Source organism: Rhodamnia argentea, chromosome 1 (genome assembly GCF_020921035.1).
Source record: "Rhodamnia argentea isolate NSW1041297 chromosome 1, ASM2092103v1, whole genome shotgun sequence".
NCBI classification, from domain to species: domain Eukaryota; kingdom Viridiplantae; phylum Streptophyta; class Magnoliopsida; order Myrtales; family Myrtaceae; genus Rhodamnia; species Rhodamnia argentea.
Genome location: NC_063150.1, coordinates 25054820 through 25068514, shown reverse-complemented (window position 1 = coordinate 25068514; position 13695 = coordinate 25054820). Strand labels below are relative to the sequence as shown.

General features: G+C 41.1%; 1 protein-coding gene across 1 annotated transcript in view; it reads left to right on the top strand.

Moving 5' to 3' along the window:
• Nucleotides 1-13695, top strand: part of LOC115728660 (disease resistance protein L6-like) — a 344958-nt gene that overhangs the window by 116387 nt on the left and 214876 nt on the right. The gene's annotated exons all lie outside the window — the stretch shown is intronic.

Here is a 13695-nt window from a genome sequence, read left to right as displayed (position 1 = left end):
ATAACGTGTATGTGAGTAAGATTTTGTGTAATAGAAGGTAATCCTTTCCATCTCGATCTACAAAAATGTAATCGTTTGGTTTGAACATTTGGTTGTTTATTTTAGACATGCTACGTGTTCCAAATTTTAGCATTATTACATGTTAATTTATTTCCGTAAATACTCGTGCTTGGCTGCGTTTTCTTTCTTTCTAAATCATCCATGGTGTATATCGCACAAAGTTCAATGTTTTACATTCTCATAAAAAAGAAGATAAAAAACCAAAAAATTGCATCTTTGAATTTCAAGTAAAATCCATCAAAATTGCCAAATCAAATATTTTTCATGAAAATGGTACCGAAAGGGCGTTAGAGAAATCCGACGTAACCAAATCCCCGAATTCAAAATCTCCGGTTCGCGGAAATAAGATAGTTTTCTCCCGCTATTTTATTTAGGTTTCTAATCAACCTACCGAAAATGATTAGTGGCGACTCCAAATTTAAAACACGTTGCATGTTAATTATTTGAACCTTAAGTTGCGATTTGGTATGGACTTGGGAGAGTCCGAGTTAGGTTAATTAATTAACCCGATAATCCATTAGCCCGAAAATTAACTTGTCTATTTTTTGAAGGTCGCGACAGCTTGGCGACTCCGCTGGGGACCCAAAGAGGACTTAGGCCAGATAATTTCATGAAAAAGAAATCACTTGATTTGGTAAACTTTGGTTGAATTCTCATTCTTAGGTGTTAAATGTTTTTGCAGATTGGGAGTTATAAGGGGAGGAGTGATTGGCTAACCCTTTGTTTTGCAGGCTTGGTGAATTGGAATTGTGATTTAACTTTTGAATCATTGAAGCGGTGTTTGCTTTTAATTGTTGTGCATGATTTATCATCTTTGCACTACATCGCACACAACCCGTGACCGAACCCGGGTCACACTAATATTTTTAAGATGGTATTTAGATGGTCCTTTAACCTTGGCGGTAAGGCTTCGTTCTTATGCACGTGAGGCTACGATGCATGAGAATTGCCCTTGTCGACCGAACCAAGCCGAAGTGATTGAACCCGACTAGTCATGACTATTGTACGCGAGGCTGCGACTAGTCATAATGATTGCGCGCGAGGCTGCGACATGTCGTTTCGTTCATCATTTCACTTTGCAAAAGCCTTTTGGATAGATAGAATAAGATTTAAACTCACAATTCATGCGCATGTCTTTGTGATCGGCATTTTCTTCGTATGAGAGGTAATTTCTTGTCTCTTGTACCCTGTTATCTCGTTTTTATTTTGGGCCGGTCCATGGTTTAGGTTGATTGTTTAGAAGTTTCATTGTCTTATTTCCAATTTCGCACTTTGCTTCCGTAGCTTTTACAATTTCATCGCTTGTCCTTAATTCTGATTTGGCTTATTCCTGTTTTGCGATTTTTACTAAATTCTACGATCGAGCTTTGAGTAAGTGCCAAACATGAAAGTTGTAGACCTATGTTTCAACTAATATCTTACAAAATTTCAGAATTAAATTCATAATTTAAGATGGCCCTTCGTTTTTTCAACAACATGCGGTTATAACAGTTTTCTGAACATGATTTTTTTGGAAAGACACATTAAACTGATTTGATCCGCGCATTTCTAGTCCGATTGGCCAACATAAAAGTTGTTCATCATCTTCTCAACTACAAGCTCGTAAAATTTGGACATGTTTTGATCAACGTACGAATTAATACGAATTTTTTCGTAAAAGCGGACAAACTGAAAATTACATGTTTCAATCCTTTGATCATGATCACTTTGTTCGTTTGAGTCTAGAGGGATGCCATGGGGCGGCACGTTATTCTTGCTCCTTATACTCATTTTGGGTTTGTTACTGCGTACAGGTAATTTATCACGGATCCTCCACATATTACTCGATCAGCCGCAAAGAGGATGGCCGACATTAACGCCACTATCGTTGCTGCCCTAGACGAGAAACTTAACTCATTGACCGAGCGCTTTGAAGGGATGATGTCCCGAAAGATGGAGGAAATGATGGCCGCCTTAACCACCAAACCGCAATCATCCACCTCCAGCCCGCTGTTAATCATTCCTGCTCGAATTCCTCCCGCGGATAACTCCAGTAAAGCCCTAGAAGCTGCTCCCTATCAGATAATGCCGCTAGAAGATGTGATCATCACGGGTGTGAGCTCGAGCACGCCGCCCGTAGTCCCAATCCCTCAAACCAGCCCCGTGGCCCCGCAGTTGAATGGTGATGCGGCCAAGCTGTTGGCCCAAATGGAACAGAGGATCCGAGAGGTTGAGGGGACTCACAACATACTCCAGATTGACCTATCTATCTTTTCAAAGGTCACAGTGCCGAGAAGTTCAAGATGCCCGACTTCGAGAAGTATGATGGGACTTCCAACCCGGTTCAAGATGTCCGGAGTTGTCACAAATGTCAGATTCATGGTGACAAGATTAATGTCCCTCCGAACGAGTTGCATCGCTTATATGAACCATGGCCGTTTTCTATGTGGGGCATTGATGTTATCGGCCCTATCAATCCTAAAGCATCCAATGGGCATCGATTCATCTTGGTAGCAATTGACTATTTCTCTAAATGGATCGAAGCCGCATCTTATTTAGCGGTCACAGCACGAAATATCGTGAAATTTATCCGTCGAGATATCATCGCTCGATATGGTTCACCCGAAGCCATAATCACCGACAATGGCTTAAACTTGAACAACAAGCTAATGGACGAATTGTTCAAGGAATTCAAGATCAAGCATCCGAACTCTTCCCCATACCGTCCTCAGATGAATGGAGCAAGAGAAGCCGCCAATAAGAACATTAAGAAAATCTTAGCAAAGACGGCTGAAAATTATCGCGATTGGCATGAGAGGTTGCCATTTGCACTTATGGCGTATCGGACCTCGATCCGGACATCTACGGGGGCAACCCCGTATTCTCTTGTATATGGAATGGAGGCTGTTCTACCAGTTGAAGTGAAAATTCCTTCCTTACGTATACCGTCTCAAGCTATGCTGACGGAAGCTAAATGGATCCAAGAGAGGGCGAGCCAATTGAATCCGATCGATGAAAAGAGACTTAAGGTTATATGTCATGGCCAATGTTATCAGCAGAGGGTTGCTAAATCATTCAACAAAAAAGCTCGGCCTCGATATTTTCAGATCCATGACCCGGTCTTGCGAAAATTGTTGCCAATAGTCCCACTCCCGTAATGGAAGTTTGCTCCAAACTATGGTGGTCCATATAAGGTGCTCCCCGGTGGTGCTTTGATTCTAGCCGAGATGGATGGTCGTGTCTTTACCAATCCAATCAATTCTGATGCTGTAAAAAAATATTATACTTGATTTACTCTCGTGTTGTCATAATCAAATTATAATATTAAGACAGATTCACGAGTTGTTCACATTCGGATATTCGTTTGTTTCTTCACTATTAATCTTTTTTGAGAGATTGTTTCAAATGGGGGGTCTCTCTGGGCCAATTGAATTGACCATCGGGAGCGTGAGATTTACATATCCACAAAGTAAAGGGGTTATCTTGCGAAAAAATATGACGACCAAGATAAAATCAGCAAGCATATAGAAGATGGAATAATGCGAAAGCAAAATGCGAATGAGCAAAAACTTGCATCCATTTCATTCAGCGGAAAACCTTACAAACAGATCATCGGGGTGGAAAAGTAAAGCCAAACCGAGCCCTAATGAGCATCACAAAGGAGTTCAACCGACTCTCCATACGGTTGATACTCCGCCTACACCGATCGCTCCGAGAATCAAGATCCGCCAGCTTAAAGAGGAGGAGCTCACATTTCTCTTTAAGCTTGGCCACCCCGTCCTCGTGATACTCGGCAGCAGATTCCAAGTCATGGATCAGCATTCTCCCGCGGGCTATATCCAGGGTCAGATCGTCCATCCTTTCTTCCAGCCATGTGCATTGGAATTTCAAAACAATATTGAGCGGATCACGCTCAAAGATGGTCCGAGACATGGCCAAACGTTCCACCAAGTTCTCCCTCTCACGAATCAGCAGTGAGACTTGATCATTACCGTAGTCAAGGGCCTTCTTATAATTGTCGGCTACAAGACCGGCCAACACCAAGTTATCTGTCCGATCATGATAGCGTGCCCTCACAAGATGGGCCAAAGTAACATCTTGATGAGCATGATTGTAAGCCTCCGGGAAGTTAGTGAAGAGGGTAGGGAAGATCCTATATTCCTCTTCTAACTTGGTACCTTGAATAGAAGTAGTGTCCATATCCCTAAACATAAGACGAATTTCAGTTTCGACCTCCGGATGGTTGGCTATATAAGAGTAGCCATGGCCTAGGAGATTATAAAGTTTCTCCCATTTGGCCAAAACCTCACCCGAGAAGACGCGTGCAGGGAGGGAGGCCATTGTTGTTGAAGCAACCGAAAAACAATGGATGCGAAAGAGTGCTTAGAAGGTTGGAGATGAAGATATGAAAGCGATGATCGTCTCGGCGTTAAATCCTAATTTAAAGGGCAGGAAAAGTCATAGCAATAATTATTGTGGGGGCCGAGTTAATTATCCGGGTGAAACTACAGACGTTTCGTCCGTGAATCACGGATCTACCATCTCGAGGCTCACGAATTCGAAAAAAGTTGCGAAATGACTTAAAGGTTCCGCCATATTAAAAGAGGGACAAGCATATCGCGTAAAAAGATTTGAGGGTCCCACCATGTCGAAGGAAATGAAGATGACAGAGAGCGGGAAACACGAAATCTTGGGAGAAGCACCGGCTTAGTGGTTTTCATCCACGTTAAAAGGGAGGCTCGGAACATGCATGTTTACTCAAAAGAATTTGGAAAGAGTAAGCATACAACGGAGAGTAGAGTGAACAAAAGGCAATAAGAAGTATTTCAATCCAACATGTTTGGAGGCTACCGGCACTTACCGGAGGCAACCAACCTAGACATCCCCGAGAATGAACCGCTGAATTTCGAGGCCGATCCAGCGAGAGCCGTAAAACCCAACTCCCTTGGCGGTGAAGTTCAAGATCTCGATAACAAAGCAACAACAATAGCAGCAGCAGCAGCAACCGTAGTCAACCCCGAAAAAGAAAACATCAAATCAAAGAGCTCAAGCCGCTTTCAAGGAGTGCCCTTACGTGAACGGGAAACGAAAAAATGAGTTGAGCCGGAAGCTAGGAATGGAGCCCTTGAAGGTCAGGTTTTGGTTTCAAAACAAGCGGGCCCGAGTGAAGGTTCAAAGTGAAAGTCATGAACTTGCGTCTCTAAAGGAAGAAAATGAAGAGCTTCGAAAGCGAGATCAAGAGATATAGGGATGCTCTTAACATCGCTATTTGCCATGTCTCGCAAAGAACCCCATCACCTTTGGTGGCATGTTCCTTGATGAGCCACATCCGAGCATTGAAAATGCTCATTTATCGATTCATCCTCCCGAGTAAATTCTCGCACAATCGGATTTCGTTGGGGATACATCCCGAAAAGTCGGCCTTGCGGAGGCGTAACCGATGCCCTTCGAGGGAAGTGACATGCATCACTACAATTGGAGTTTCCACGATGTCACGATCGGCCAATTCAACACCGATGAAACTCCGAATCCGTAGCCTACATGAAGCTTGAGTTTTTATTATGGGCTTTCAAAATATCACTCTTTTGAGCATTACTAGCTAGCCCTTATGAATTCTCAAGAGAAGTAGAGACATGCGTGAATGAATGTACTGTTTGTTACAAAGTCCCCATGTGAGACATTCTTCCTTTTACGCCTAGAGTTAATCAAGGGGCAAAGAACAAGTACTATCCGCAAATATCATCATGCTTAAATGCGTGAATTCTTTGTCGATTTGATCGAACGCCGAAAGGAAAAGCATTAAAAGCCTTCACCTAGGTAGATGCAAAAAGATTTGAGAAAAAAATAGCTGCCTCGTTATTAGAGAAAGCAAAAAGATTCGAGGAAATAACCGCCTCGGGAGGAAGTGAAAATATTTGAGGAGGGAAATAACTGCCTCGTTCGTAGGGGGAACCGAAAAGATCCGAGGAGGGAAATAACCGCCTCGTTCATAGAGAAAGCGAAAAGATTTGAGGGCTCCTACATATCAGAAAAGGAAAAAGATGACAGATTGAGTGAGAGGCAAGAGTTATTACGAAATGGATCCAAGGCACTAAGACCGGAAAGGAGAGAAAAAGTTGTCCTCTTTCGTAGAAAAAGCGAGAACCTATATGCGAGATTAACAGATCAGAAAAAGTTTATAAATGACCACCAGAACTCGTCACGAAAGACCACCATCACTTTTGTGATTTTCGGGCGGATTGTTTTGCAAGTCCGAGAACATCTAAAGCTCGGTCTCGGGTCGAAACAGCCATTTTCGATCTACATATGGAAGGTTTTAAAAGAAAAACACGTTCATTCCAGGCGGAAGTATGGGAACCTTCCTATCCCGAAGATCTCATGAGTCATGGTCATTGATGGCAACCCCGTTTCCCTCTCAATCCTCGTTGCTATGCTGAGAAGTTGCATGTACAGGGTTTTTGCTTATGCGAAAGCAACGGATGCCTTACAAGTACTAAGGCAGTACAAATATGATTTTGACATCGTCGTCACAGCCGTGGTAGGGATCGACATGGACGGTTTCAGTCTCTTAAAGATCATTGATTCCGAGTTGGACATACAGGTCATCGTAGTATCAGCAAGTAATAATCAGCAGTTCATAACGAGGGCCATATCGCATGGTGCTCGAGACGTCCTACGGAAGCCGGTCTGCGTTCGAGTGCTCCAAAACATTTGGCAGCATGCTGTAAGGAAGCAATTACTCGTACAAAAAAATCACGACCAAGGCGACGACGACGATTTTGTCCAAAAGAAAAGGCCCCTTTGGTCCGCCAAGCTTCATTCTATATTCATTGAGGCAGTTCGACGCCTAGGAATCAATTCAAGACGACCAATCGGGCTGTACACAAAATGATGAATATAGACGGACTCACCATGCAAAGTGTCACAAATCACCTTCAAAGGGTTAGAGATAAGGCGAGGAAGCACGATGCAGCTTGGGACCAAGGCGACCGGACCAGAGTTGACTGGAAGATCAATTCCGGGAAAACCTACCGAGCAAAAGGTACCCGGCCACTTCCCAATCAAGAATACAGGTCATACCAACCTTCCGCTGGTGGTTCTAGTAGCAGACCAGTTGATCATCCCTACAAGCTCCCGAGCAACGACGGAGGCTCAAGCTTAAGGAGTCAGACCGCTCACAGCAATCTGTCACCAGTGTTAGCAAGTAACAATGCCCAATTCGAGTATCAATTGCTCGAAAAATCAGAAGATAACTTTGATGATGAGCTTGCTAACTTGATGAGCCCGTTTGGAAATGAAGGACCTCCAGAGCTGTGATCCGAAGCAAGTTATTATGGGTCTTCAAACAACGATTGTTGGTGTTTAGTCCAAGACAGAATCGGTTGATCGTTGAAGTGGCCAGCAAGAGAGGTGGAACCAATCTCGCTTGAATACTCCTTTAATTCCATGTATAGTTCCCCTACGTGGAATTTTTTTTTTTTTTACTTTCTAACTGTCTAGAATTTGCCTAGAGTTAAAAGACGAATTTTCTCCTCTCTTGTCAAATGCGTAAGTTCCTTACTAAGCTAGGCCCGTAGCAAATCAATTTGTGGACGACGCCTCCGAACGCCCGTAAAGAGAAATTTCGAATAGCCTTACTTGGGAGAATACGAGTAAAAGGCCAAGCGGGCTCAAAGATGGGTAACTCCGTATCGTCCCAATTGGCTCTCAGTCATTTCAAACTCTAAATTATGCTTATTTTATTCTCGACAGGGGATTGCCAACTGTTTTGAGAACAATATAGCAAAAAGCGAACCAACCATGGACGCCAACATCACCAAAGCCTAGTGGTTGGGGGAATGACAATGGTCCGAGGCATCTCGGGTTCGATCCCGAGATTTGGCATCAATGTACAAAGATTAATAAAAACTTTTTTGCTTCGCGATTCGGTGCCGATTGAAACTCAGCCAAGATGGTTACGTAACCCGGAGAGATAACATCCCGGACATACAATCCGATCCGGATGAATTGATCTTTTCAATTCAGAGTTTGCAAGGAATACGTACAAGGGTAAAGCGGTATCGTTTCAACTCGTTTAGAACGTGAGAACGTACATTGACGCTTTCCCTTTTGATTTTTACGAGGGTCATCGCCTTTCCAGATAGGGAAGTATCCCTTCTCTTTAAAATTAATGAACTGAGAAATTTTTGAAGCCTTTGACAATCTCATGTCTCGAAGTAGACAATAAAGTTTTGCAACTCATTTGCATGAGCAGGGGCAACTCACGATCTACGCCCCTAAGAATTTTCTTACGTGCTTGCACCAAGATAAAAAGTTGCTACATTTTATATGCTCAAAAACACTCATACATTGCATAGTTTGTGCATGACTGTTCCTCATATTTAATTTACCAACTCTGAATAAGGAACATGAACTACATAAGATACATCAAATGTATGGAATGAGGCATGACAGAATGATGAAAGGCAATCATTTCCCAAACACGTCCAATTTTTTCAAGCGAGATGAACGGTGGCAAAATTCCGCATTCCCCGAGGTAAAGAGTTTTCTCGCGAAAGGTACGATAACCGAAGTGACGGAGGCGTTCATTTCTCTATCTTAAACACTACAGGTTATCCATTGATTACCCCTTTTGAGCGGTGGTTTCATTTCTTCACCCCGTCGCAAGAACCACCCCACACCGGAGTCCAGACGAGTTAATTCCAGCAGAAAACACGAGGTAAATGGTTAGAAATTTTCTTGCTCGGACTAACATTAATCTTCGGGTGTTTCTTTGCATTTATACTCGAATTTTAATTCAAGTGCCTTAGGATGATGAAGAGCATTCACTTCTCTATCCTATACACTTCATTCTTTGCATAGCCCACTTGAGCCTCGCAAATTCATTTCTTAAACCCCCGTTGGTGATCATTTGCTCATTCCAAAGACGAAGATAGCATTTTCCCAAGGATTAGAATTGGAGATGGTCGGGTCAATAGAGAATTCCCGAATGGACTCATTTCTTGTATGCTAGATTTTTTATGTTTACACAATTTTTCTTTGTAAATGTTTATGTTTGTTGTAATTCCCGGTTCAAAATCATGGGATTGTAAAAAAAAAGGAGAAGCAAACTCAGCTTAAAGGAGAAGGGCCCGCTCTCGAAAAAAAAAAAAAAAAAAATAAAGAGATGTCGAAGAGCTCTAAAAAAAAAGGAAAAGAAATCTCTTCTCGAAAAAAAAAAAAAAAAATGAGAGTCGGGAGTAAGAAAAGCAAAGACTGATCTCATATGAAAATTTCAAGCATAGGAAAAGCAAAGTGCCTACCAAAAGTAAGGCCAATGCACATTCATTTGTAAAATACTTCTGAATTTTGAATGTATATTTTTGCATGTTAAGTTGTAAATTCCATGTACATGTTTGCATTGTGTCTCTTGCAAATCCCCGACAGACACTTGTTGTGAAGAAGACTCCCCAAGAAATCAGTTTGCAAAGTGTAATTTTCGTAGAGAAAACTACCATCCCTCATTCAATGATGGTATTCTTTACAAGACATTTCCAAGACCAAGATCGGTGACTAGTCGACGATGATCACCAACGTCAAGCCCCTTCTCATTTAATTTCGAGCCAAAACGAGCCTTTTCGTTCCTCGGTCCCCAATCCTAGCCTACGTTATAACCCTCCAAAGTCTCTTCGATTAGGGCACTTGAGTTAACGTAGAGTTAAATGATTTTAAGCATCACTCGAAGAAGTTTGAGCAAGATTATTTCTCTCTCATTTTTGCGGGGCTCTTGACTTGTAAATCTGGAGCAGATGATGAAGAAATTCATTTCAGCAACCTTGACTCAACTAGAGTCCCCTTTGTAAACCTTTGACCTAGCTCTCATTACGGTCCTAATCAAGACCTCCCGGATCGGCTCGGTCGTATCAATTGCGAGATTACTTGGATCCTTATCGAATGCGATGATGGAAAGATTGAGTGATTTCTCTTAAATCCTGCAGACAGGATAAATAGCTTTTCTCGAGAGTGAGAGAAAGCCCTTTTCGGACCGAAGTCCCCCCATTCAGCTCACATTCGAGGTATTCGTAATGTGAGAACCTCCCCGGACAAAATTGGTAATGTAAACTTGATAGAATGGTTATGCATGAACCATAGTATGAGTGATTGCATTATACTCATTGTTGAATATGTTTGTGTGTGTTACCTCTGACATTCTATGATAGGTAATACATTCCCGATGTTCGAGTTCCCTCCCAAGGTCTCGAAATTCATCCAAGGATTATTGAATGAGCAAGTTTTGCTGGCAAATGTCTACCAAGTACGATACGAGCAATCTGCTTCGTTCCTTGATTAATCGTTTGGAGAACCCGGGTAAGTTTTCCGAACCCCTTTTCAAATTAACAACTCTTCGATGATAGTTGTTATGATTCAATTCGAGCAATATGCCCCTTTGTACTTATCGATTCCATTCGATGGTACTCCTATCAAATATTGTTCAATTCGAGCAATATGCCTCTTCTATCGACGTGAAGACATATGCACCGGCGATCTTGACATCTTATCAAATCATAACGACGTAGTTCTTATGATTTCGGTCTCGCATCACGAAGACGTATGCACCGGTGATCTTGACCTTTAGTCGGCTCATAATGACATAGCTCTTATGATTTTCGGCTCCTTTATCAAATCATGAAGACATAAGCACCCATGGTTTTGATCCAAACCAAATCATAATGACGTAGCTCTTATGATTTTGGTTCCCCTTTATCGAATCGTGAAGACATATGCACCGACGATTTCGACATTTAATCAACTCACAACGACGTAGCTCTTGTGAACTTGATCCCACTTCTTTTGATTCACAATGACGTAGCTCTTGTGATCTCGAAGGTCACACATATCTTGCGCTGTCTCGCATTAGGGAGAAGTCTCTGATAACGGATAGGCCAAATACCTTAAGGTCCTCGTGTTTGCAAGAAACTTGGAAATTAAGGGAATCGTCAGCTTACGAGGTATTTGATAAAACATGTATTCTCGTATGCGATCCATGTGCGGGTTTCTTTAACAAAAAGAGAGGAGGAGAAGTTTTAGCACATGTTATTTACAGTCTTGCATATCATGCATCACTTCATAAAAATGGGATTAAAACTCCCGCCAAAAAGTTCATCCATAATTTGCACTGTCAAAATTTAGGATTCAATTTTGTCTTTGAGCGGAACCTCTACGAGCCTCCACTCAAAGAGGGGCAGCTGTTGACGCCTAAATTTTGACTAATCTATTTTTTGCATAAAAATTAGAACTAATTTTAGTTCTAAATAAAAATCATCTCACATATTTATTTTTAGCGTACATTGCATTGGCATATAATTGGGCAAGCAGAACACTTAATTTAGCATGCGTCTAGACTAGGCACGGGATGGAAAAATACACCGAGAAGATTTGAAGCTTCAGGGACTGTATTGCAAATACTTAAAACTTCGTGGACCGTATTGCAAATACTTGAAACTTCAGGGACTGCATTGCAAATACCAAGAGAAGATGAAGAAGGGAAGATGATGAAGGGAAGGTGATGAAGAGAAGATAAAGAAGAGAAGATAATGAAAGGAAGATGGTGAAGGGAAGATGAAGAAGAGAAGATGAATATGAAGAAGGGAAGATGAAAATGGAAGGTGAAGAAATGAAGATGAAGAAGAGAAGATGAAAATGGAAGGTGAAGAAGTGAAGATGAAGAATGAAGGATGGAGAACTTTGCCTATAAAAGAGGAGGAGAATTTTGGTGATAGAGAATTTAGAGAGCTCTTGAGAAGAATTTTAGAGAGAAAATTTGAGGGGGGGAGTGGAAGAGAATTGAGAGAGTTTTGAGAGAGTTTTTGAGAGGAATTTTTAGAGAGGAAAAAGAGAGTTCTTGAGAAAAATCAGAAGAGAAAATTCGAGAGTAAAGAAAAGAGTTTTAGTCGAGCATCATCTTCGACGAGTTCCGACACATATTTCGCCTCTCGCCACCCAACAACGCCATTGCTTGCCATTTTCGACGACAGCCGCGTTCTTCCAACTCCGAGATCTTGAAGGGAACTATAACGTGTATGTGAGTAAGATTTTGTGTAATAGAAGGTAATCCTTTCCATCTCGATCTACAAAAATGTAATCGTTTGGTTTGAACATTTGGTTGTTTATTTTAGACATGCTACGTGTTCCAAATTTTAGCATTATTACATGTTAATTTATTTCTGTAAATACTCGTGCTTGGCTGCGTTTTCTTTCTTCCTAAATCATCCATGGTGTATATCGCACAAAGTTCAATGTTTTACATTCTCATAAAAAAGAAGATAAAAAACCAAAAAATTGCATCTTTGAATTTCAAGTAAAATCCATCAAAATTGCCAAATCAAATATTTTTCATGAAAATGGTACCGAAAGGGCGTTAGAGAAATCTGACGTAACCAAATCCCCGAATTCAAAATCTCTGGTTCGCGGAAATAAGATAGTTTTCTCCCGCTATTTTATTTAGGTTTCTAATCAACCTACCGAAAATGATTAGTGGCGACTCCAAATTTAAAACACGTTGCATGTTAATTATTTGAACCTTAAGTTGCGATTTGGTATGGACTTGGGAGAGTCCGAGTTAGGTTAATTAATTAACCCGATAATCCATTAGCCCAAAAATTAACTCGTTTATTTTTTTGAAGGTCGCGACAGCGCGTAGTCGTTGTTTTGTCACTAAATAAGTGTAGTTTAGCTAAGTCGTATGTTAGGATGACTTGTTACTCGATTTGATCCGTTTTTCTATATATTGGATAGGGATTCGGATGAGTCGGTTCGAGTGACCTTCGTAGTTAGATTTTGGCTTTATCGGGTGAGTAGTACTTTTCTTCTTTGAGTTTGTAAACTCATGTTTTGAGACTAAAAAGAATACTAGATATGTTATGAAATGAGAAAAGAGCATATTTCTTGCATAACTGGATCGAACCTTTACTACATGTTGTCGTTGACTGACAAAGCTTTGAAAGGTATTGTTTGTAGTAGTTTTGGAAAGAAAATCATTCGAAATGCCTTGAATAAATGCTTTGCGAAGAGAATATCTGAAAGCTATATATATATATATATATATATATATATATATATATATATATATACGGTTTATGAAATGCATTTTGTCGATAAATGCTATTGTGGAGTTTGTCCGAGTTGTTATAAGATGGTTCTTATTTTGATTGTATTATTGGAGATTGTGCTTTATGTGCAATATTCATATCGCTATATTAAGAACCCATTGAGTGGGAGAGGTATGCATACTATCGGGACGTCCTTCCGGGCCGTATCACCGGCTGGTATAGGTGGTAGACCTAGCCAAGAGGGGTAAACTTGGCCGCCTTTGTCACGGCGCTAAAAGTGACCATAGTCCGATATGGAGCATTCTAGTAGTCGATGGAGTGGACCATTGTCTTTTGCTTTGATTTAGATTAATCAGTGGATAAACCATTGATACTTGGTTTGGAATTACTCAATGGATTGACCATTGATTGTTGATCTATGATTGTAAGTTATTAGTGTTAATAACCCTATATGTAAAAAGATTTGTTGGAAATATATTATTTTTTTATAAAGGTGCATAGTGATTGTTCGATCCGCTTAGAAGAAATGTATTACTCATCGAGCCGTGTTACCTCACTCCTTTCATCT